Source organism: Sapajus apella, unplaced genomic scaffold, assembly GCF_009761245.1.
Source record: "Sapajus apella isolate SASKATOON/1434 unplaced genomic scaffold, GSC_monkey_1.0 scaffold6, whole genome shotgun sequence".
Lineage (NCBI taxonomy): Eukaryota > Metazoa > Chordata > Mammalia > Primates > Cebidae > Sapajus > Sapajus apella.
Genome location: NW_022436946.1, coordinates 21,126,018 through 21,149,958, shown reverse-complemented (window position 1 = coordinate 21,149,958; position 23,941 = coordinate 21,126,018). Strand labels below are relative to the sequence as shown.

Sequence of the window (23,941 nt, the reverse complement as noted above, 5' to 3'; positions counted from 1 at the left end):
GCAGATCAGGAAAAGAGCAGTTCAGGAGAAGGGAATGGTGGGCTGTAGAGCATGGGCGATGAGAAAGGCAGATTAAGTTAAAATAGGGTTGACAAATTGGGAGAACACAGGATTAAGGGACTGGAATTTAAGTTTAAATTTGCTTTGTTAAAGAAAAATGTTATTTTGTGATGAGAGAAAATAAGCAAAAAATTAAAAATGTAAAAACATATTCACTCAGAGATTAAGAAAAGGAAAGATGGGTTCTGCTAACGTGTTATTGAAATGAACTGCAGATAACAGTTTGCATTGATGAGTCTAGATGCTGTGAGAAAGATCATTACTACATAGACAATTCTAAGTAGCTAGAGACTTTTTAAACTTTTAAATTCCACATTTTTAGTAATTTTTCAAATGTGATTAATTTAGCCCAGGAAAATACACCCCATCATTGATTTAACCAATCATTGTAATTATTTATTCAACTGGTGTACTTGTCTCTAAATGATGCATTTCTATGCAAACAAGATCAGTTTCACTAAGTCCTCAGGCTCTGGATATGACTTTTCATACGGCTTAAATGCCTGTATGAACTTAAGCTATCACTTTTCTTCGCTGTTGTTTAGGCGACATTAGTAATTGGTTTTACTTACTAACTACAGGCATTTTAATACAAGATTCCATTTTAAAATTGTGTACTTGTAGCTTGTTACGACATAGTGACTAAAGACGTCATATTCTCACTTTTGGAATCAATTTGTGGGCATTGTTAAAACTATCTTAACAACTACAGTAGTACAGAGTTAAGCTTTCAGAGCAGATTAGAGGTAAATTATTAGCAGTAAAATATTGTCAAAATATACCAGGCATAACCATATTTTTATATAATGGAATTACCTCAACACATAGTGAATCTAAATTAAATGAGTTTATAATTGAGGTTTGTGTGCAAGGGAAAAGAAAATTTGTCTATTAGGGAGACTCTTGTTTTCACATTATAGCCAAAGTCTTAGTTACCTTTTGATAGTATGTGTAGGTGCCATTAAATTCTGTTATCCTCTTCTGCTGTGGGTATAAGCATATGGCAAACCCAGGTAAAAATTTGAAAAATAAAAAGGATTGTAGAGAAATGAAGATAAAAAATTTATAAGATAAAAGGAAAGCTAACTTCCTCACTCATTTTTTTCCTAAGGTTATTAACAGAAATTATTTTCAACATAAATTTTCATGAATAGTTTTGGAAAAATAGAAATAATTGGCATTTTTACTTTAAAAATAGTTTTCTGTGTCTGAAGGTTTGCCTCAGTTGTTTTACCATCACAACTTCCAAAAGCCAACTGGTTATGGGATGTTTTATCAATTTGATACTTCAAACCAATGGTTTGTGCTCTTGACTCCCGAGTGCAAAAAGGGGAATAGATGCTACTTAAATAGTAGGTGAATGTAATTTTGCACTTTAGAAAATGTCTGTATGTTTATTAGAAAAGTGAATGCTGAAATCAGCAAACAAAATGCAAATGTAAAGTGAGCAACTAAGAAATACTACTTATGATAAGAGCTCACGTATATTATTTAACTATGTAATCCTCTCTCACACATACATATGTAATACTTGGTTCAAGTTCATTATAGCTCCTGGGCTCAGTACATCCTAGTCCAGTTCTAAGCATGTCTAATTTTAAAATAGCTATGCTCACTTCAAAAGAAGAATTTGCTATCATTTTATTTTATTTTATAGGCTTTAATTTTAAAGTTGTATCACCTATAGATAACAAAGACAGCTTTCATGGACACCTCAATTTAGAAGAGTCTTTTGGGCACTTTGTGTGATAAACAGTAAGTGTCTGTGCTAATCAGATAGTTTTTGTCCTAGAGCCTTTAGGTAAAGGTAGTAAATCTTCCAAAACAGACTGATAATCAAGCTGGGTTGATCATTATTGGGTTTTATTATTGAATCTAAATATGCTTTATTTTGTAATGTTTAAAATTTATTCTTAAAAAATGTGCTCCTAAATTCAGTAGGATATGCATATTTATATCATACTTTTCCGTTTTTAAATCTTATTAAAAATTAAAAAATTACTTTTCCAAAAATGCTTTATACTTAATGTACATGACTGATTTTAAGTAAATGAACAAGTAAGACAATTAGCCAGACCTGTTTATGAGTAGTTCTAATTGGCGCAGCTTGTTGCTAGACCCTATTTAATGGTAGAGATAAGGTTGAGATGGCTGAATAGTTCATCTAATTGGAAATACTTTGGTGTCACGTGGACCTTTGCCTGAATACCATGGCTATGTACTCACTATTTGGCAAATGCTGAAAAGAACATATATTTGCCTCTGTCAAAATGTTTTGTAAATATTCACTCAGACACTTACATGAACAAGGCAGAAAAGTTAATGGCAAAAAAATATTACTTTTATTTAAAAAAAAAACATACATATATACACATACATGTTTCCTCTTTTTTAGGTGCTAACCTGCTTTTTAGATTTATCCATGGTTGTCTTTAAAGAGGTGTGGGAAAACAGGGGGAGAGCAAATGAAGGAATTCTACCCAAAGCTTTTCTGATTCTCTTAGTACTTTGTGGAACAGCATGAGAGATGTCTTCCAGTTGTGTAGGATAAGTACAGCCCACTGAACACTGCTTACCAGCAGTTTACCACAAGCCAGTTATAATGTCAAAAACATCAGAACCCTTTCTTTTCTTCTCTATTTGAATAATGATAAATGCCTTCATGCTGTGTGAGCGCTATTGAAGTGTGTTTCTCTGCAGGTAAACTTGGCAGTGTCTTATAAAACTACACTCGATGGGACTATTACTTAAACAGTGTGGAATACATTGTCTGATAAAAGCTGTATCGCAATTTGGAACGATGTTTATGCAGGTGGATAGTCTGCCAGTTATTTTATAGTCTAAAAAATGAACTCTAAGGCCACAATATAAAATCCAAGTCTTTAGTTGGGTATTCATGGCGAAAACAACTGTGGGGAATAATATAAGCTTAATCATTTGGTGATTAGTCTACCAACTATTTATGATGAGAGATAACCTATCTGTTCTTTATTTCTAAAGTAAAATGTGTAATAAAATTAATTAGTCACTATTTTTAAAGGAATTTAAATACGGTTCTCATTGAAATCCAAATATTTAATTGCATGTGCACCTACTGCCTAATTATTTGCATGTCAGCTGATGTTGTCTATTATCTAACTGCTGTGCTGTCCTTAATTGCTGCTGCTTCATCCCTGCCCATCTCCTTTGGTGATGATAGTCCTGCATTTCATGGCAATTTTCAATAGCAGTTTAACGGTCCTAAGAGGGTAGCATAATAGCCAGGTGACCAAAAAAAACCTATTTGACTAATTGGGATATAGGAATTGAGGCCACAACTTTCAGTCCTTCACAAACTTTTAAAAAACTTCAATTATCTTGATTCATATTCCCATTCGTTGGGTTGGTAGGCACTCCAAAATAAATATAGTAATCAGAGACAGCACTAACTGTAGGTACTAATTTTAGCCACTGAAACAATCGTGTTAAAATCACTGAGCTGCTGTTATGTGCATGCATAAGTATTATGTGGCTACTTCTGAAACTGAGCATCCACTGCTCTTATAATTGGGCATTTCAATTGAACACTGCTTCAGTAAAATAACTAGCATTTCAAGTCTTCTTTCTCTAGTGATTGCTTTGTCTTTATCCAAAGATTGCTTTTTTAAGTTAGAATCTGGTTGCATAGTGCTCCACATTTTTTTCCTATGGAGTGGTGTTTCTCAAATAGTGTCGACGTGGAGAAGCCAGGAGGCATCCTACAACTTTGGGAAGCATTTGATGTCAGGGCAGCAGTGGCTGTGAGTTTGGCCCTTGAACTTAGAGCTAGAGATGAGTCTTAACCTTCCCATTCAGCATCTTTTCCATCTGAACATTCAAGCAAAATTGGAAACCTGTTGGCCCTCCAGCTGGATCATTCCACTGTTTTAATTGGAATGAATTGGATAAGTTATAAGGCAGATGCTAAGATTGGATCTGATGGGATGGAGTTTGGCGAAGTGGAAACTGTTAAGCAGTAGGTTTGAGATAGCTAAGGAGTATTGACCTCTCCTTCTGTCTGGTATTATCTTCACATTTGTGTTTACTATTCTCCCATATCTACCTTGATCCACTTGATTCTTGTTTTCATTTCTTTTTCTTTCATTCTCTTTGTGCTGGCTTTCTTTTTTAAAATTCCATGGTATCTCATCATCTCTTCTTGTCCTTCCATGAACATGGAATTGAAGCCCCGCTTAAAAAAGAAAAACAACAAATTAGAGAAGTAATATATGTTTGCTATGTACTTACTACAATTAGAAACTATATATAAGCAGAAAAGAGAGATTGCTCATCAATCCACGTGAGAAATTGGTTGAGTGCCTTGAAGGTTGTAACAGTATATAGAGAAGAACATTATTTTTCTTAACTATTTAAAAGTGTGTTTGCGTTCTCAATTAAAAGTCATTTTATCTTTCAATTTTTTAAATTCCTTTTTAAGCCACAAAAGAATTAAATCTCCTTTGTTTTATATATGACCTATTAACCTCAATGGAGAAAGAGGCCCCCCTTACTTGCTTCAGGACTTACATATTACTATGGTTAGTCCTGTACATAAGTGAAATGCGAAGAGCTTCACATCAGCACTAGTTCTTCCCCACGTTATTTTAATTTCTCCACAACCACTTTGCTGAATGTGTATAATTTTGAGAATTATTTCATTTTCTTATAACTTTTTATACTATCACCCTATTATCTGTCCTTTTTCTTTATATATATATATATATATATTTTGAGACAGGTTCTTACTCTGTTGCCCAGGCTGAAGTGCAGTGGTAGGATCATGACTCATCGCAGCCTTGACATCTCAGTTGCAAGTGATCCTCCCACCTCAGTCTCCCCAGTAGCTGGGACTACAGGCTTTCACCACCACATCTAGATAATTTTTCTTTTTCTTTTTGGTAAAGATGGGGTTTTGCCATGTTGCTCAGGCTGAACTCCTGGGCTCAATCCTTTCCCTTCAGTCTCCCAAAGTGCTAGGATTATAGGCATGAGCCACTGCACCTGGCTTTTATATTCTTAATATTTTTTGTTTCTTCTATTTATTTCCTTTAAACTCATTGTTACAAAGTGGTATGGGTTAATCAAGAATGATGGAAAGGTTAGCTCTGTTATTTTTTTGTGGGAGGGTAAGATTTAGAAGTAAGAAAATATAATTATTTTTCCCAAAGTGATGATGTTTACTGAAACATTGGTAATATTACTTTAAATTTCCTAAATTTATAATTCAAGTTAGTGAAGTAGGACTTCTGAAATTGATTTTTAGATATATTGGGGAAAATATTTCAGGATCTAAGGTAAACTTTTTAGGATGTATATATATTTACATGCCAGTCATGGTTGTGTTTATCTGAAAACCGAATAGATTTTTGTCATAAAATTCTATATAATTCTAAATCATCTTAAGTAAAATTAGAGTTAATAAAAAGAAATAAACAAATATTAGAAGTTAAAATTTGCAGATTTATTAGCTGTTAAATTGAATTTTTCATCTTTGACTCCTATCCTCGCTATTCTCCCATAAATACTATCTAGAAAATTGTCACCCAACCTATTGTAGAACGAGAAACCTAGTAGTCTTCCTCATCTTCATTTTCTTCATTATCTCCACTACATTAAACATTCCCTTGTAACAAATATAATATTCACAGCATTGTGCAAAAAAATGCACATTTTAAATTTCTTGAATAAATTCGATTTGTGACTTCGAGCCCCCAGTTTCCCTACAGCAAAAAAATATGGGTGCTTACAGCTAATTTTGGTCTAATCCAGTAATTTTTCAGTTACTTTTTCATTTAAAACAAGTAGTCCAAGGTTCAGCATTCTGATCATTTTCCTGATATGGAACCTGGGAGCAGCAGGGAACATAAGTAATGTCATGGTGTCAGGATTGAGAGGTGGGCATTTTGGATTCTGATTAAATGTATCAACATAGGTAATATATTGTGATTGTTTCAAACAATAGAGATCAGAAATCCTTCCTGGTACAAATTCAGTTTCCCCACAGTAACCTCAAAATTGACTTCAGACCTACGTTCCATCTGACCCATGGTGTTTCTCCTCTCCTCCATCACTTTCACTGTGTTCTGCTGATCTCCAGCAAGTGAATGCACTTCCACTAAAAATGCTGGTAGTTTTCTTCTATCTCCCTCTTTGAGAATCATGAGGCACTCACTGCAATTGTTGTTCTGGGGTTGGTTCCCTCTTTGTGCCTATTTATGTATGAACTATATGCAATCGACTCTTCTCTCAATGTCAAGAGGTAGCAATTTTTAGTGTTCTATGTTTTAAACTTGAATGTACAACTTATGCCAGTCAGTCATGATAATACCGCTATTCTCACTAGTCATCATCATCACCACTCTCATCACTGGCATCATCATCATGTTAATATTGGCCACAAAGCAATCCTACCTCCTCAAAATCTATTAGTTGAGCCTTATGAAACTGCCCTTTGTGTAGGTTAAAATGGTGAGTAGCAGCGATTTCATATGGTTCAACTTATTACTACTTCGATTTCCTTACAGGCTTACAACCATCACAGTGATTCAGGCTACCATCATCTCACAACTAGAAATCATCACTGTGGCCTTTTGATGGATATTCTTCTTCCGGTTTAGCCCTCTCCCATTTGTTTGTTGTACTTCAGCTAGATTAAGCTTCATAAAATATAAAAGTATTGAGCTATTCTTCTTTCTAAAATGCTGTCATGGCATCTGATTGACCTTAGTGTGAAATCCAACCTCTATTTATGTGATTTATAAGTCATGTAGCCATACATCCCAGCTAATCTTTGTCAGCCCTAGTTTACAACTGCTGCCCCAGCCTAATTAATAGTAGTGATTCCTTTATTCTCAGAAGTGGACTGGTTTAGATGATGAATTATATGACAACCTTATTTATAAGGTACCTCATGTTCTGGCCTCTGCAGTTCTCTCCAACCTCATCTCTCACCACTTTTTAAATCATAAAAATGAGCTGTATCCATTCTGAGTTCCTTTGGATTTATGGAATATATCACCATCTCTTTCAGTTCAGAGCCTGTGCCCATGATGTTGCCATGGCCTGAACACCTCTCTGTTAACCTGAATAATGCATGCCAATTTCATGTTCCTTTTTTTCTTTTTTTCGGCAGCGTCTTGCTCTGTCACCAGGTTAGAGTGCAGTGGCATGATCTCGGCTCACTGCAGCCTCTACTTCCCAGGTTTAAGCGATTCTCCTGACTCAGCCTCCCGAGTAACTGGGACTACAGGCATGCACCACCATGTCCAGCTAATTTTTGTATTTTTAGTAGGGACGGGGTTTCATCATGTTGGTCAGGATGGTCTCGATCTCTTGACCTGGTGATCCGCCTGCCTTGGCCTCCCAAAGTGCTGGGATTATAGGCCTGAGCCACTGCGCCTGGCCCTCTTACTCCGTTTTAATAGTTTCTCCAAGAAACACTTTTTTGACCTTTAAACTAGTTTGAATTTTCCTGTTTTCTGTACTCATATTGGCTCTATTCTTCCCCCAGTCAAACTCTCTTCCCAATTAATCACGTTTATATCCTAGTTTATGTGCTTCCATTTAGAGTGTAAGCTCTGACAAACAGGACTCTCTTGGTTTGTTTACCATTGCTTCCCCAGGGCTTTATAAGTACTTGTTGTATACACATATATGAGTGTATGTGTGTTAACCTGTTGAACAAATTAATGAGACAAAATATAACTTTAGGGTGCCTTTGTACTTTGAAGTCTGCTCTTGATTTTTTTATGTTGGGAAAGGGATGTTGAGAGAGTATGAAGCACTATAAAACGGGAGAAGAAGAGAAAGACCAGAAAAGGACCGATTATTGATTATTAAGAAAGGGACAAAGAAAACAACTGAAAGGTTTTGAACTGGCAATTTGGAGGACAACTACATTCCATTTCTGATCATCGATCCTGTCTTTGCACCATTGCATGTGCTTGTCTTAGCAGGGGCACTTAAAAAGCTTGAAACACATACTTTGCCTGCAGTGTATGAACTTATTAGAACATCTTATATAGTAACATAATTTTTGGTATAAGTATAGACAGTAATTATGTTTGAATTTGAGTAAGTATTGGACTAAGATTCTCTCCTTTCTTGAAAGTTGGTAACAACGTGAAACAAAAACAAAACAATTTCTAAAATGATGACTAAAAGGAAGGGTTGTTAAAATCCATTTTATAAGATTTACTTTCAGAAGATGAAAGTGGGAAGCTGAAGTGGTATGTCATTGATAAGCTATTTTTGTAGGCTGAATTGTGCCCTTCAAAAAGAAATGTTGAACTCTTACCCCCAGGTACCTATGAATGTGACCTTATTTGCAAATAGGATCTTTGCAAATGTAACTAAGTTAAGGTGATGTCATATTGGTTTAGGGTGGACCCTGATCTAATATGACTGGGGTCCTCCTTGAAGAGGAGAGGAGATACAGAAACACAGGGAGAAAGCTGTGTAAAGGTGGAGGCAGAGGTAGGAGTGGTACGTCCACAAGCCAAGGAATGCCAAGGAAAGAGGAATGGAAAATCTTCCCCACCGTGTCTAGAAGGAACCAACCAGGTTGACACTTTGGTTTCAGATCTGGTAGCCTCCTGAACTGTGAAACAAATGTCTGTTGTTTTAGGCTACTTAGTCTGCAGTCATTTATTATGGCAGTCCTAGAAAACTAATATAGCTCAATTAGGAAACAAACATAGCTATGTTAGGAAACAATTATAGCTACTTTAAAAAGGGAAAATATATCTAATATATTTAATATGGAAAGGATGGAGATGTAGATGGTAGAATGATCAGAGGAATAATAATTGTTCCCACTCTTCTCAATATCACTGCTAATTCTTATAAGAAGACAATTTATCACTAATCTGCTGTAGCAATCTGATCAATTCTAAGCCATGCTGCAGGAACAAATAAACCCTCAAATCTGAAAAGTTTAGCATTACAGAGGTTTATTTCTCAATGATGCAATGTCAAATACAGGTCCATCTGGTGACTCAGGGTCCCCGTTGTCCTCCTCTTGTGATGTCTTCAACTCAGTAAATGGCTTTTATGGGTGGTGTGAGAGAGGAAGAGAGGAGTGGGGAGCTGGTACCTAGGTCTTCAGTGCTTCAGCCAGGAAGTCATAGTCATGACTCCACTCCACATTTTTACTGTCTAAGAATAGTCATATACCATTCTTAACTGCAAGGAGCTGGGAAGTGTAGGAAACACAAGAACATTTTTGAGAGCTACTATCTCTGCTTACATTTAATGGCAGAAAAAAATATTCTTCAAAATCTATTAAAATCATACTATGCTCTCAAGGTTCTAGCTACTCCCTTAATTTGATATTTTTCTACAAGCTTCTTTATGTGTGTGTGCGTGTGTGTGTGTGTGTGTGTGTGTGTGTGGTGTGTGTATGTATACATAGCTGCTACACAGATCTTTCCATTAATACGTTGCTACATTTGTCCTTACCAGAACTACTGACTTCTGACAACATAAAACTCTTCTCCATCCAAAATCATTCCTATTTAAACATTCATTAATGTTCAATTCTAATATCACTGAACTGCTCATAAAGGAGAAAGAGGAAGAGAAGGAGGAGGAGGACAAGTTTTCCAGCTAAGTTTTTAGACTGAAGGAAACATCCTGCCATTTTGATTATTTTGAGTATCAATTAAATTATCAGTTAATAATTCAGGAAAATATATCCCAGGAAAAAAAAATTCCCCTAAATAATGAACTAAAGCTTTTTTTTAAACATCCTTCTTAACCCCTTACATAAAACATTTATACTCCTCTCTTAGATATTTGTAAGAGCTCAGTGTACAGGTATCCCCATCAATCCCCCTGGATTTGTAGGTCCAGCTCATGCAGATGGGTTATTTCCCAGTATGTGAATTTCCCCAGATGCTTTATTTGACTCCACTGTAGTCCAACCAGCCCTTCTCATCAACCACATTGTAATTATTCTTTACACAATTGCACCTTCTTTTAGAGAAGAGAATTATTTAACCAGAAATAACATCAACAAGCCTTTTACAGAATATATATGCTTAAGTTTCACACCATATTGTTGAGATATTTTAAATGTTTAAAAAATAGTATGTGAATATATTTTGGTCATAAAAAACTTCAAAAGAAACTTTATACCCATTAGGATGGCTGCCATAATTTTAAAAATGAAAGATAGAAATTGGTGAGGATGTGAAGGAATTAGAACCCTTATGCATTGTTGATGGGAATACAAAATGGTGTGACAACCATGGGAAACCATGGGAAACAGTATGGAGAGTAGAAATAGAATTACTAAATGATCCAACAATTCCACTTCTGGGAATATGCCCCAAATAATAAAAAGCAGGGCCCTGAAAAGATATTTGTACATCTCTGTCATAGTAGCATTATTTACAATGGTCAAAAGGTGGGAGCAATCTGACTATTGACAGATGAATAGATAAATAAAATGTTATGCATGTATACAATGGAATATTATTCAGTCTTTAAAAGAGAGGAAATTCTGACACATGCTACCATATGAATGTACCTTGAGGACATTCTACTAAGTGAAATATACCATTCGCAAAAAGACACATACTGTTATGATTCTACTTACCTAAAGCAGTCGGAAACAGAAAGTATAATGGTGATTACCAGGGGCTGCAGGGAGAGAGGAATGAGGAGTTATTATTTAATAAGTACCGAGTTTGTTTTGCAAAATGAAAAGCATTCTGGATGTGAATGTTGGTGATGGTTGCACAACTATGGGAAGGTACTTAATATTACTGAGCTGTACGCATGGTAGTGCATGCCTGTAGTCCCAGCTACTCAGGAGGCTGAGGCAGGAGAATTGCTTGAACCCAGGAGGCGGAGGTTGCGGTGAGCCGAGATCGCGCCATTGCACTCCAGCCTGCATAACAACAGCGAAACTCTGTCTCAAAAAAAAAAAAAAGTTTACAATGATGAATTTTATGTGTATTTTACAATAGTTTAAAATAATTCAAAAATAACATCCTCACTCCCAGTGCTCTATACAGAGAAAACCACTGTCTTTATTCTTTAGGTATGCGTTTACATAGGCACAAATTCTCACATAGCAATATGTGGATTATTCTTTGATTTATTTTGTTTTTTTGCATAAATACTATCTTAATTCACATCTTGTTCTGCATGTCCAGCAATGTCTCAGTCTTGCTATGAGAAATGGAGCAGGGAAACTTCCTGGGCCTAAACTGAATCGTCATTTTGTTCTCCTCTCTGACAAATTCTTTGTGGTTCTATCCCATTGCACTGGGACTCTCCACTGGTCCTTCACCAATGAGCCATTCTGACAGAATATTTCACCAGATCTAGGATTTCTACATTGTACTTCTAACATTTCAATATTTCTTTGACTAAAATTTTGTTTTATTTGAAAATTGTATGCCTTTTTTCTTTTTCTTTTCATCACCTACATGGGGAGGTAGAGTGGTGGCCTTCAAAGTTGCAATTGCATCTTTCAACAACAACTCTCAGTTTTCTTAGCTTTGAGTCTGTTCTTAACTTCTTTAAAGAAAAAAAAAAAAAAAAAAAAAAAAAAAAAACTCTTGGTCGGGCATGGTGGCTCACGCCTGTAATATCAGCACTTTGGGAGGCTGAGGTGAGCAGATCACGGGGTCAGGAGTTCAAGACCAATCTTGCCAACATAGTAAAACCGTCTCTACTAAAAACACAAAAAATTAGCTGGGCGTGGTGGGGAGTGCCTGTTATCCCAACTACTCTGCCTCCCAGGTTCAAGCAAGGCAGGTTCAAGCAACTTCTGCCTCCCAGGTTCAAGCGAGGCAGGAGAATCGCTTGAACCTGGGAGGCAGAGGTTGCAGTGAGCCAAGATCATGCCATTGCACTCCAGCCCGGGCAACAGTGTGATACTCTGTCTCAAAGCAAAAAAAAAAAAAAAAAAAAAACTCTTTGGTCATGGTGGCAATAGAGGTTAGGATATGAATTCCAGCTCCTCTCATTTAGGCCTCTGTTCTTGAGATATGGTCAGTTTATTGCTTCAAGGATCAGAAAATGTTATATTCCAAATTTATAATCCCCAGAAGTAACTCAGATATTTATCATTCTTTAATAATAATGTGATTTGTTCTCAGCATTTAAAGTGAACCCAAGTTGAAGAATTGGAAAGAAAAAGTTTAAAACTCCAATGCTTTAATAAGCTCCCAAGCTGCTGATGGCTCTAACCTTTCTGTTTCTTTTGTCAACATATAAAAATCCAGAATAACGGTTAAATACTCTAGATTAACTATTATTTAATACTAATATTATGTCTTGGTTAATGGAAGACACCATAGACCATAGTTTGAATTTTTATGCTCATTTTTTAGTATGGGTAATCCTCCTTCTGAGATAAATTCAGGAAATCTGACGTTTCTCCTCAGCCCTTTTGAAATAAAGACTTTTCCAATTAGAAATATTTAATGTAGTGTTAAAGCTCAGAGTTGAAAAGGTGTTTTAGTATTCATCAGATACAATGTTGTAGTATTATTGGTAAGATCGTGAAACAAATTCTAGTACACTTCAGCTCTGCTAACAAAGATGAAATAGAGGATAAAGTAGGTACTTGCTGAATTTTATTAAGGTTGACATCCAGTTTGAATACATTCATCCTCTAAGCTGTGGTTTTGGGTACAAATCATCGAGCAAGCACACAATAACGAAGCTGAGGGCTACGGGACATAAAGATCTGGTGGATTCTAAAGGACTGAGAATGAACTATGGCTACTGAAATGAAGTGTGAAATGGGATCCATAGCCGATATTTGTCTTTGATAAAATAAAGCATTTCCTGGTCAACACACCACTCTTCCTCCTCTCTTCTCATTCCTCCAGAACAGTAGCCTTCTAACTTTTTTCTTGACAAGAAATGCACTCAAATTGGACAATTTCTCTCTTTCTAACACACATACACATACACGCATAATAAAAATGTCATAAGATGTCTTAAAGAAATACTTAGACATTTTACATTCAGTGAACTCCACTATTTCTATTTTATATTATTTTTTAAATGCTGGTTTTGACTTATTAAACTGACTTCAAAATCCACTAATAAATGATAACAATAATGTCAAAAATGCTCTTCATGATGTTTCATTTTTATATATTTGACTTCATTTGAATAATTGAATGTATGTTGATTGTGTAATTCTGGGGTTCCCAACCCCTGAGCCACAAACTGGTTCCAGGGGTTGGGGACCTGTGCATTTCACCAGTTGGTGGCCTCTTAGGAACTGGGCTGCACAGTAGGAAGTAGTGGTGGGTGAGTGAGTGAAGCTTCATCTGTGTTTACAGCACTCTACATCACTTGCATTACCACCTGAGCTCCGCCTCCTGTCAGATCAGCAGCGGCATTAGATTCTCAGAGGAGTGCAAACCCTATTGTGAACTGCACATGTAAGGGGTCTAGGTTGTATGCTCCTTATGAGGATCTAATATCTGATGATCTGCCACTGTTTCTCATCATCCCTAGATGGGACCACCTAGTTGCAGAAAAACAAGCCTGGGGCTTGCCCTGATTCCACATTAGGGTGAGTGGTATAATTATTTCATTATATATGACAATGTAATGATAATAGAAATAAAGTGCACAATAAGTGTAATGCACTTAAATCATTCCCAAACCATCCCCTAAACCCCGGTCTGTGGAAAAATTGTCTTCCACAAAACTGGCCCCTGGTGCCAAAAACGTTGGGAACCACTGATATAATGAATCAGTTCAAATTTACCTATATAGACAGTAAAAAAACAATGTCTCTGCAAGCTGAAAACTTTGTTCAAAAAATATACTTGAAAAGCTTCATAAAGGATTTCACTCATTAATTCTTTACTAAAAATTCACATCTGTGCATGTGAAGGCAAAGATAATAGAAATCTCTCCTTAAAAATGGCAAAACTGTTATAATGCCTTTCAGAAGATCATCTTTATGTGCTTCTTAATTGTTCTGCTGGAAATCAAGTTTTCACGTGATTTGACATAATGAGATATAATAACTGTAGGATACTTAAACATAAGGCAGCTAAAGAATTCAAAATTCACAACTATCACCAATTTCATCCTTAAAAAGCAGTGTTCTTTCTTCCTGAAGAAATTTCCAAATTCTTTTTTTTTTTTTTTTTTTGAGACGGAGTTTAACTCATGTTACCCAGGCTGGAGTGCAATGGCGCGATCTCGGCTCACCGCAACCTCCACCTCCTGGGTTCAGGCAATTCTCCTGCCTCAGCCTCCTAAGTAGCTGGGATTACTGGCACGCACCACCATGCCCAGCTAATTTTTTTTGTATTTTTAGTAGAGACGGGGTTTCACCATGTTGACCAGGATGGTCTTGATCTCTTGACCTTGTGATCCACCCGCCTCGGCCTCCCAAAGTGCTGGGATTACAGGCTTGAGCCACCGCGCCCGGCCGAAATTTTCAAATTCTTATCTGAATTATTTCTATCATTAGTAGTTTATCTTTGTTTTCCCCAGAAAGTGAAGCTAGTAAAATTAGATCAACATTCTTTCTGTTGACTCAAGAATAGGGTAAGGTCAATCTAATGATATAAAATCTGCAGTCTCATCTAGGCCTACAGATTTAAATATTACTTCTATGTTAGTGACTTCAAAATCCTTATTTACATATCTGACGACCTCTGTGAGTGAGCTCCATCTCTAATTTTCTATCTCCTTTGGATATCCTTACTCACGTATTCCTGCCAGAACTTACAGCTTAATGTGGCTTAAACGTAACAGCTAAACATTCTCACTTTGAAGTATCCCATTCTCTCCACAGACCTCACCCACCTCCATCAAGTTTTTTCCCTCCTATTTCCAATTTTTTGCTGAGAGTCCCATCAGTCTCAAGGCATAAACTATTAGATTCCTACTAGATCCTTTTCTTTCTTCCCATTATTATATCAATGAACAAGGTCTTGATTCTATTTCTTTTTTTGTCACAATTCATTTTTATTAACAGAAAATAAACACTTATTCCAGTTTCAAAGTTGTTATACTTGAAGTTGCTAATTTAAAAAATGAATTTTAAATAATGACTTAACAATCTTGCTTTGACTAAGACAAAGAAATGTGTCTTTTTAAAAAAAAGTATTCAGCACCATTTGTTCATAGGTCTTTCAGAATTTGTCCTTAAAGTTTCTGCAACTTTCCTTTCTGTAAAGTACAGGAATTACTGAGCTACACTGGAAAGCCTCTCTGGGACAGGCAATGGGGAGCTAAGCAGTCATCATTAAAGGAATCAATGTACATTCAGCATAGTGACTTGGACTACACAACAATCCCTTCCCCTCTACGGTAGCTCGAGAGAGACACGCTTCTGAGCACTGAGGTATGAGGACTCTCATATTTGTTATTTGCTGTTAGAATTGGTCTTCCTACCCAATAACAGTAAATCTCTGGCGCAGATGCTATTGATCCTTAATGACCTGTGATTTTAGGAAATAGTTTGGATTTAGTTCAATTTATTCAGAAATCAAACATTTAATTAGGTTCACTACTCTGGTAGGGTAAGGGTATGCTGGTTTAGTGTCTTTATAATATATCCATATATAATGTGCAGATAAATCACACTTAGAATGGTATATTATTTAAACCAATATCTATTTTAACAAAACGTTTATAACTAAAAACAGCTGATGAAACTAAATCTAAAGGTATGACAAAGAAGACTCAGCTCTGTTGCTTAAAGAACTTTTAAAAAGTTGGCCGGGCACGGTGGCTCAAGCCTGTAATCCCAGCACTTTGGGAGGCCGAGGCGGGTGGATCACGAGGTCAAGAGATCGAGACCATCCTGGTCAACATGGTGAAACCCCGTCTCTACTAAAAATACAAAAAATTAGCTGGGCATGGTGGTGCGTGCCTGTAATCCCAGCTACTCAGGAGGCTGAGGCAGGAGAATTGCCTGAACCCGGGAGGCGGAGGTTGCCGGTGAGTCGAGATCGCGCCATTGCACTCCAGCCTGGGTAACATGAGTGAAACTCCGTCTCAAAAAAAAAAAAAAAAGCATGTGCCCATAAAGCCATTCAAGGAGAGGAAAGGAAGCCGCCTTCTCCTCATTCTTACTATAGAATTCCTAATGGGGCTGGGTCAGAAATGAGCACTTCTAAATATTTCAGAGAAGTCCAAAGTGTTAAAAAGTCTTTTATGCAAAAGAATGTCTTTCTGCATCAGTGAATAGTAATGCTCATCAGAATTTCCTAATAACACAAAAGCAAAGCCAAGTCCATATATTTGATCAGATGTCAAAGTAATGGGAGGTGGACTATCACGTCAACCTTAGTCAGAGCTCCTGGTGGCTTCTTCTCATACACGCTCACCAATTTGAGTAAAGTGGACTTGGTGAGAGAATAGTGTTTGGTGACGGGGCATTTCTTCACAACAGATAAGAGAGTAGGGGAGGTAATATAGGGACGCTCAGAAGGAGTTGATGAAGCCCATATATGCATTCAAGAAGCCCATGGGATCCTCTAGCCTTGGATAGTGGCTAATGTGGTCATCCAGAATCGACACTGTGGACCTCCGCAGCGTTTTCCTGTACATCTCCAGAAACTCTGATTAGGGATTTACAGGATCCAATGGTCCATAGAAAAAATGAGTAGGGATAGTTACAGAGGCAAGAGCTCCCGCCCAGCGCCTTCTGAACTTCTTCCTCTGATTGATGTACTGGAAGAGACTGTGGATGACTCAGTTCCCGGCCTTGTTGTGGATTCCTGACCACACGCCCACAGCTCACTCTCAGAGAGAGGGCCGAGTATACGGCCCAAAGACTGGGGTGAGAACTCGAGAGAATACAAAGAAGTTCATCACTTGTGTGAGGATGGGTGACGGCACACCTCTGTCTCTGAGTAGCTTTTGGAGGAGTGGACTGGACTCAGGAAAGATACCTCCATTTGGCAGAGACTCTTTATGGTAAACCGACCAGATCAATTCTGCTTGTACCTGTAGGGAAGCTTCTGAGCAACAATATCTCCGTAGTCATGAGACAGAAGGTTGATCCTGCTGTTCTGGAGCCCCAGATGCTGGCCTGCTCAGATATGGAACAGTGATGTGGTCTCGGTTTGTCGCTGAAGACAAAGCCTAAGAAATCAAGGGCAATCCCCAATGAAATGTCAAGGTCAAATCTTCCCAAATCTTGTACCAATCTTAGCTGGATGTTGGAAAACCGTGTAAAAGCACAACTATCCCCGGGCTTCCAACCACACCCACAGAATCTTGGTAGAAGATACGCAGTCCCTTGTAAGTGAAACACTTGCCTGAAGACTTCCATGAGCGAAGGGCAGGGGGGAGAGCTGAGGGGGTGGGATGTGCAGGTTCGCCGCAAACGGGGCGCGGCCCACAGCCCACCTGGACCCACCTCCCCCTCATCCTGCGGAGTCGATCTCGGCGCCGCCCAGTGGCCGCGTTAACCCTTGCAGCGGTGCAGGGCCGGCAGGCAGAGCGGGCGCAGCCCACAGCCGGGGCAGGGTGGCGCCACTCTGCGGGGCGTGCGCTGCGGCCCTGCGCTTTCGGGGCGCGGGTGCCGCAGAGGAAGTGCAGGGCTGTGCTTGCTGCCGCGGCATCTATTTCTGAAGTGTTTCTTATATTTTCCTATTTCTTTTCATTTCTACTGCGTACACTCTCATTGACTGAACTATTGCAATCTCCTCTTGAGGGGCTGAAATATTCATAGATATTTCCAGTCATTCTCCTTTTGAGCATATAGTAGGATTACATTTGCTCACCCCTGAAGTTAGGCATAGACAGTCAATGAAATGTGAACAGAACTGACATGTGCTACTCTTAGATTGAGTACGAGTTTTACAAGCTAGTGCATAATTCACCATACTATAGAGACAGATGATCTTCCAGATGGATGCCTGAGTGTAGAATATATAGATCAGTTTCCCCCACCCTTCACACATGGGCCCAAAATGTACATGGAGCAGGAGCAAGAAATACATCCTTGCTGTCTTTGTTAGTTTAATCCACAGACTTTGGAGTCTGTAGTTATATAGCATCCTAGCCTGTCCTGACTGATATGATCCCTTACCCGATCTCTCTACTCAAACTCTCTTCTTCCTACGATTATTCTACATCACTATCATTTTAATTTTCCGCAAGTAGAAGTCTCATTACATAAATTCCTTATGAAAATCTTTCAGTATTTCCCTGTTATCTTCGCTGGCTTTCAAGACCATCACAGTGTGCATCTCAACTTCCTTTTAAAACACCCCCCTTTTCTCTGCGTGTACACACACCACACTTTCTAACTCATTCGCTTTTCTGTTCCTATGATTCTAGGATGCTCTCTGCTAGTCCTGTTTCAGTGCTACCTATTCTTAAGTAACAGTTCAAGTGCCAATATCTCTATGAGGCTTTTTCTGGATCTCTACATAAAAGGGACAAGAAACACCTTCCTCCCAAAGGAACGAAGAATGGTGATTACTTATAAATAAGCCAGATTTTGGCAATTGGACCATTTTTGTCTTAACAAATATAGCTAACCAGCCTCTATAGCTTACAAGGTATTCATAAATTCTCCAAACAAAAGAAATTTATTGTAAAGAATACAGGTAAAGAAGAGTTCTGTGAAATTGTTTTAAAAATATGTAAATAAATGAATTCCCAAAGGACTGAGTCTTTATTGTAGTTCTCATCACACTTTGTGGTGGCCATTTCTAGCACTTTTCAGGCAGTAAGTGGTCTTCTTTCACTTCTTTATTATTGAAAATTCTTTTGCATAATGCCTAGTAAATATCTTAATGTTGAATATTGGAATGAATGAATGAATGAAATTAAGGTTACATTTTATTTTAAATCTACCACTTTTTTCTTCAGAAGTCGCAACAATGAGGCAAATGCTGCCAATAAAATAGTTCTTAAGTTAAAAAAAAACATAAGTATCTGAGAAATGAACTGAGAAAAGGAGAAATCATTACAGGACATGAATGGTACAGGAGAATGGTGTATATCAAAGGGTGAACTCTGGGTCACAGCTTGTGGGATCAATAAAGACTCAAAGTCCTTTGGGAATTCATTGATTTACTTATTTTTTAAACAATTTCACTGAACTCTTCTTTACCTGCATTCTTTACAATAAATTTCTTTTGTTTGGAGAATTTATGAATACCTTGTAAGCTATAGAGACTGGTTAGCTATATTTGTTAGGACAAAACTGGTCCAATTGCCAAAATCTGGCTTACTTGTAAGTAATCACCATTCTTCGTTCCTTTGGGAGGAAGGTGTTTCTTGTCCCTTTTGTGTAGCGATCCAGAAAAAGCCTCATAGAGGTATCAGCGTTTTTTTGGATATTTGTTAGTATAGAAGCACAGCTGATTTTCATATGTTGACTTTGTTTCTTGCAGATTTATTGAATTTCTTTAATAGTTTCTAATAGCACTTTGGATAGAGTTTAGGGTTTCCTATATATAAAATCATGTCATCTGCAAACAGAGATAATTTACCTTCTTCCTTTCCAATTCAGAGGAATGTTATTTATTTATTTATTTTTTTTGGCCTAATTGCTCTGGCTAGTACTCATAGTACTACGTTGATTGGGAGTAGTAAGAGTGGACACCTGATAAGGTCAGGCTTTATTTCCCCACCCAAATCTCATCTTCATTTGTAACCCCCATAAGCTCCATAATCTCCACATGTCAAAGGAGACCAGGTGAAGGTAATTGAATCACGGGGGCAGTTTCCCCCATGCTGTTCTTGTGATAGTGAGTTCTCACGAGATTTGATGTTTTTATAATTCCCTTCACTTGGCAATTCTCCTTCTTGCTGCGTTGTGAACAAGTGCCTTGCTTCCCTTTTGCCTTCTGCCATAATTGTAAGTTTCCTGAGCTCTCCCCAGCTGTACTGAACTGTGAGTCAATTAAACCTTTTTCCTTTATGAATTACCCTGTTTTGGGCAGTTCTTTATAGCAGTATGAAAATGAACTAATACATCTCCCTCATCTTATTCCTAATCTCAGAAAAAGCTTTCAATTTTTCACCATTCATTATATTAGCTGTGGACTTATCATATATGTCCTTTATTATGCTCAGATACATTCTTTCTATACCTAATTTGTTGGGAGATTTTATCGTGACAGGATGTTGAATTTTATCAAATGCTTTTTCTGCACCTGAGATGACAATATGATTTTTATCCTTTATTCTGTGAAGGTGGTGTAGAGTAATCCCCCTTTATGTATGGAGGGTACATTCCAAGACCCCTCGTGGATGCCTGAAACTGTAGATTGTACTGAAACCTACATATAGTGTGCTTTTTATTATATGTATGTATCTATGAAAAAGAAGGAAGACCATCTGCTTTGAGTGATCCTTGGTTTTTGAGCTATGACAATGTTGATGGTTGGATGCCAGGAGCACATAGTGTCAGTGTCTAACAGTTGGGTTGTGATACAGTTTGGATACCCTGGGCAAAGGAATGGTTCACCTACTAGGTGGGAGGAAATAGAACAGTGTAAGATTTCATCCTGCTACTCAGAAAAGTGCACAATTCAAAACCTATGAATTGTTTTTCTGAAAATTTCCATTTAATATTTTCAGACTATGAGTACAGGCAACTGAAACTATGGAAAGGGAAACCAAGCATGAGAATACTATATCACATTTATTGACTCATGTATGTTGAATTATCCATTTATTCCAGGGATTAAATACCTCTTAATTATGGCGAATGTTCCTTTTGATAAGCTGTTGAATTTTGTTTGCTAGTATTTTTATGAGGATTTTTATATCTGTGTTCATCAGAGATATCACCCTGTAATTTTCTTTATTTGTAGTGTCCTTATCTGGCTTTGGCATTGTATAATAGTGACCTCGTAAAATGAGATTGGAAGGGTTTCCTTCGAGTGTCTGATCTTGAACTTTTCTTTATTGGGAGATTTTAAAATTTCTGATTTATTATCCTTATTTATTATCAGGTACTCATTACACAAATTTGTTCAGATTTTCTATTTCTTTATGACTCGGTAGATTCTATATGTCTAGCTTTATCAATTTCTTCTAGGTTATTGTATTTGTTGGTATATAATTCTTCATAGCAGTCTCTATAATCCTTTTTTTATTTCTGTTGCAATATCTCCTCTTTAATTTCTAATTTTATTTAGTTGAATCATCATTCATTTTTTCTTAGTTTGGCTAAAGGTTTGTCAATTTTATCTTTAAAAAGCAACTACTAGTTATATTGATATTTTCTATTCTCTTTCTAGTCACTATTTCATGTATTTATGCTCCAATATTTATTATTTCCTTCCCTTTTCTATCTTTGTCTTAGTTTTTTTCTATTTCCCTGAGGCATAAAGTTAAGCTGTCCATTTGAGATTTTTTTGCCTTAATACAGGCATTTATCAATGTAAACTTCCCTCTTCGAACGTCTTTTGCTGCATTCCAGGAGTTTTGGTATGTTGTATTATTATTTTCACTTGTCTCAAGATACTTTTGATTTCTCTTTGGATTTCTTCTTTGACCCACTGGTCATTTGGGAGTGTGTTGCTTAGTTTCCATATATCTGTGCTGGGATGAATATTTCTTACTTTTTAGCCAGGCTGCCTGGATTGTAATTACAATTTCACCACTTGCAAGATATTTAGCTTGAGGTAAGCCATTTAAACTCTTAGTGCCTGAGTTCCCTTATCTGTAACAATGAGGGCAATGGCGATATTAACAATAATAATAATAAGAGTATCTACCTCCCTGACTGATTGTGAAGATGAAATGAAATAGTAGAAAGTAGTTAGAATAGTTCATAGTATACAGTATTTATTCTTATTATGTAGAACTAATGTTTTGTGAGGCCCTTATAGTGCTAGACACTATTTGCATGAATTATTTTATATGATCTCACCACAGCTTTATAAAAAAAGTTTTTATTGTCCCATGTTTACATGGAGTGGCTACAGGAGTTACTTTCAGCCACCAGTTAGTATATGGAGAAGCTGCAATGCAAACATAAGATTTTTTTTTTTTTTTAATCCAGCACAAGGACTTAAGTACTTTTCTACATCTGTCTCACCTGTTGACTATGAACTCAATGCCTGGATCCCATGAGGGAAGGGTGAAAGCACTGGGTGTTAAAACATACAACTCATACTTCTCAGAGGATGTCCTTCTAGAAGTATTCTTTCTCTTACTTATGTTTTGTTCATTTTTGTTTGTTTTTGATGGTTTGTAGACATCAGTTTGTAATTTCTTGGTTACCACAAGAAATGAAGGGAAGGTCCTGGGACTACCAACATTTAAAAGTGATCAAAAGAATGAAAGCCAGCAAAAGGGAGAGAATTCTATCATCTTAACTCCCAAACCTACTCTATGTTGATAGTCTTAATCTTAGTTAATGATTTCTGGTGCTTGATCCAAAAACCTCACCATGACCTCACTCATTTCCCTCTTTCTGCACTGATGCTGCTCTTCAGAGACAAAACTTCAATACTTTCCACCTAGACTTTCACTACTGATTTCTTTCTTTCTTTTTTTTTTTTTTTGAGATGGAGTTTCGCTGTCGTTACCCAGGCTGGAGTGCAATGGCGCGATCTCCGCTCACTGCAGCCTCCGCCTCCTGGGTTCAGGCAATTCTCCTGCCTCAGCCTCCCGAGTAGCTGGGATTATAGGCATGTGCCACCATGCCCAGCTGATTTTTTTTGTATTTTTAGTAGAGACGGGGTTTCACCATGTTGACCAGGATGGTCTCGATCTCTTGACCTCGTGATCCACCCGCCTCGGCCTCCCAAAGTACTGGGATTACAGGTGTGAGCCGCCGCGCCTGGCCTCACTACTGATTTCTAACTCATCTTTTTGATGCTAGCTTTCTCTTATTTTGTGCAGTTCTCCAGCTTACCATAAGTCTGGAGTGAATTTCCAAAATATCAAAGGTTCTGCAACTTTTAATTTCTCTTCAATTGCAACCCAGGTTCATATGCTCATCACTTAGTCTAGAAGAGCTTTCCTCTACAATTTTGCTTGGTAAACACTTTTTAATCCTTTAAGACTCAACACAATTATTGCCTTTTCATGAAAATGGACATTCTTCAATCCTCTTGATATTAACAGTTTTTTGTTCTTGTGTCAGTGATAGACCCTGTCATATGTATTACAGTTTATCCTGGAGGAAAGCACCACAAGATCAAGAATTTCCCTTTTTTTTCCCTAGTGCTTGAGATATAGTAGCCATTCAACAAATACATGTTGAACAAAAGAATGAATTTATAACATATTTACCTTCACTTGCTTGGAGTTTCATAAGGACTGCAACAGCTTCAAATTCATGTACTTTCTTTTAGCTTAACAGAATATCTGACACATAGTACAAAAGTTAAATACAATAAATAAAAGATTAATTCCACAGATATTTTTTAAAGAGTCAGAAAAGATATTAGTATCCAGGAATTCCACTCAAAGATGGAAGACCAATGGATGGTTACAAGTTCATAAGCAGAGTCCAAAATGTAGGGTCATTTTCAATGGCAGAGAGGAACAGGAGAGTCAATAAGAAGCCAACACTCAATGTGCTTGAGTAGAGACTGGAAGAGGCATCTCTTCATTATCTTATTGGCTGATATCTGCCTCTTGTTAAATAATTAGCTTAGTATTACCTCCTCTAAGAAAAAAGAATGTCTACTACGCAGAGTAAGCTACCTTTCCTGGTTCTCCCTGAGTGCTCTGAGGAAGCCCCACCATTGCCTTCTAGGAAAACTTTCTTGCTTCTTTCTTGCCTACTCCAATCTGATCCCTTCACTTTATCCAGAGGGATGATCCAAAAGTTTGGGTCCAAATGTGATCCCAAAGTTTACAGTGGTCTACCACGATTCCTATACTTAAAAAAAAAAAAAAAAAAAAAAAAAAAAAAAAAAAACCAAAAAAA

The 23,941-nt window shown here is 37.2% G+C and overlaps 1 protein-coding gene and 1 pseudogene across 7 annotated transcripts in view; one reads left to right on the top strand and one right to left on the bottom strand.

Moving 5' to 3' along the window:
* Positions 1-23,941, top strand: part of LAMA2 (laminin subunit alpha 2) — a 618,514-nt gene that overhangs the window by 23,243 nt on the left and 571,330 nt on the right. The gene's annotated exons all lie outside the window — the stretch shown is intronic.
* On the bottom strand, positions 16,091-17,613 carry LOC116549313 (annotated as a pseudogene).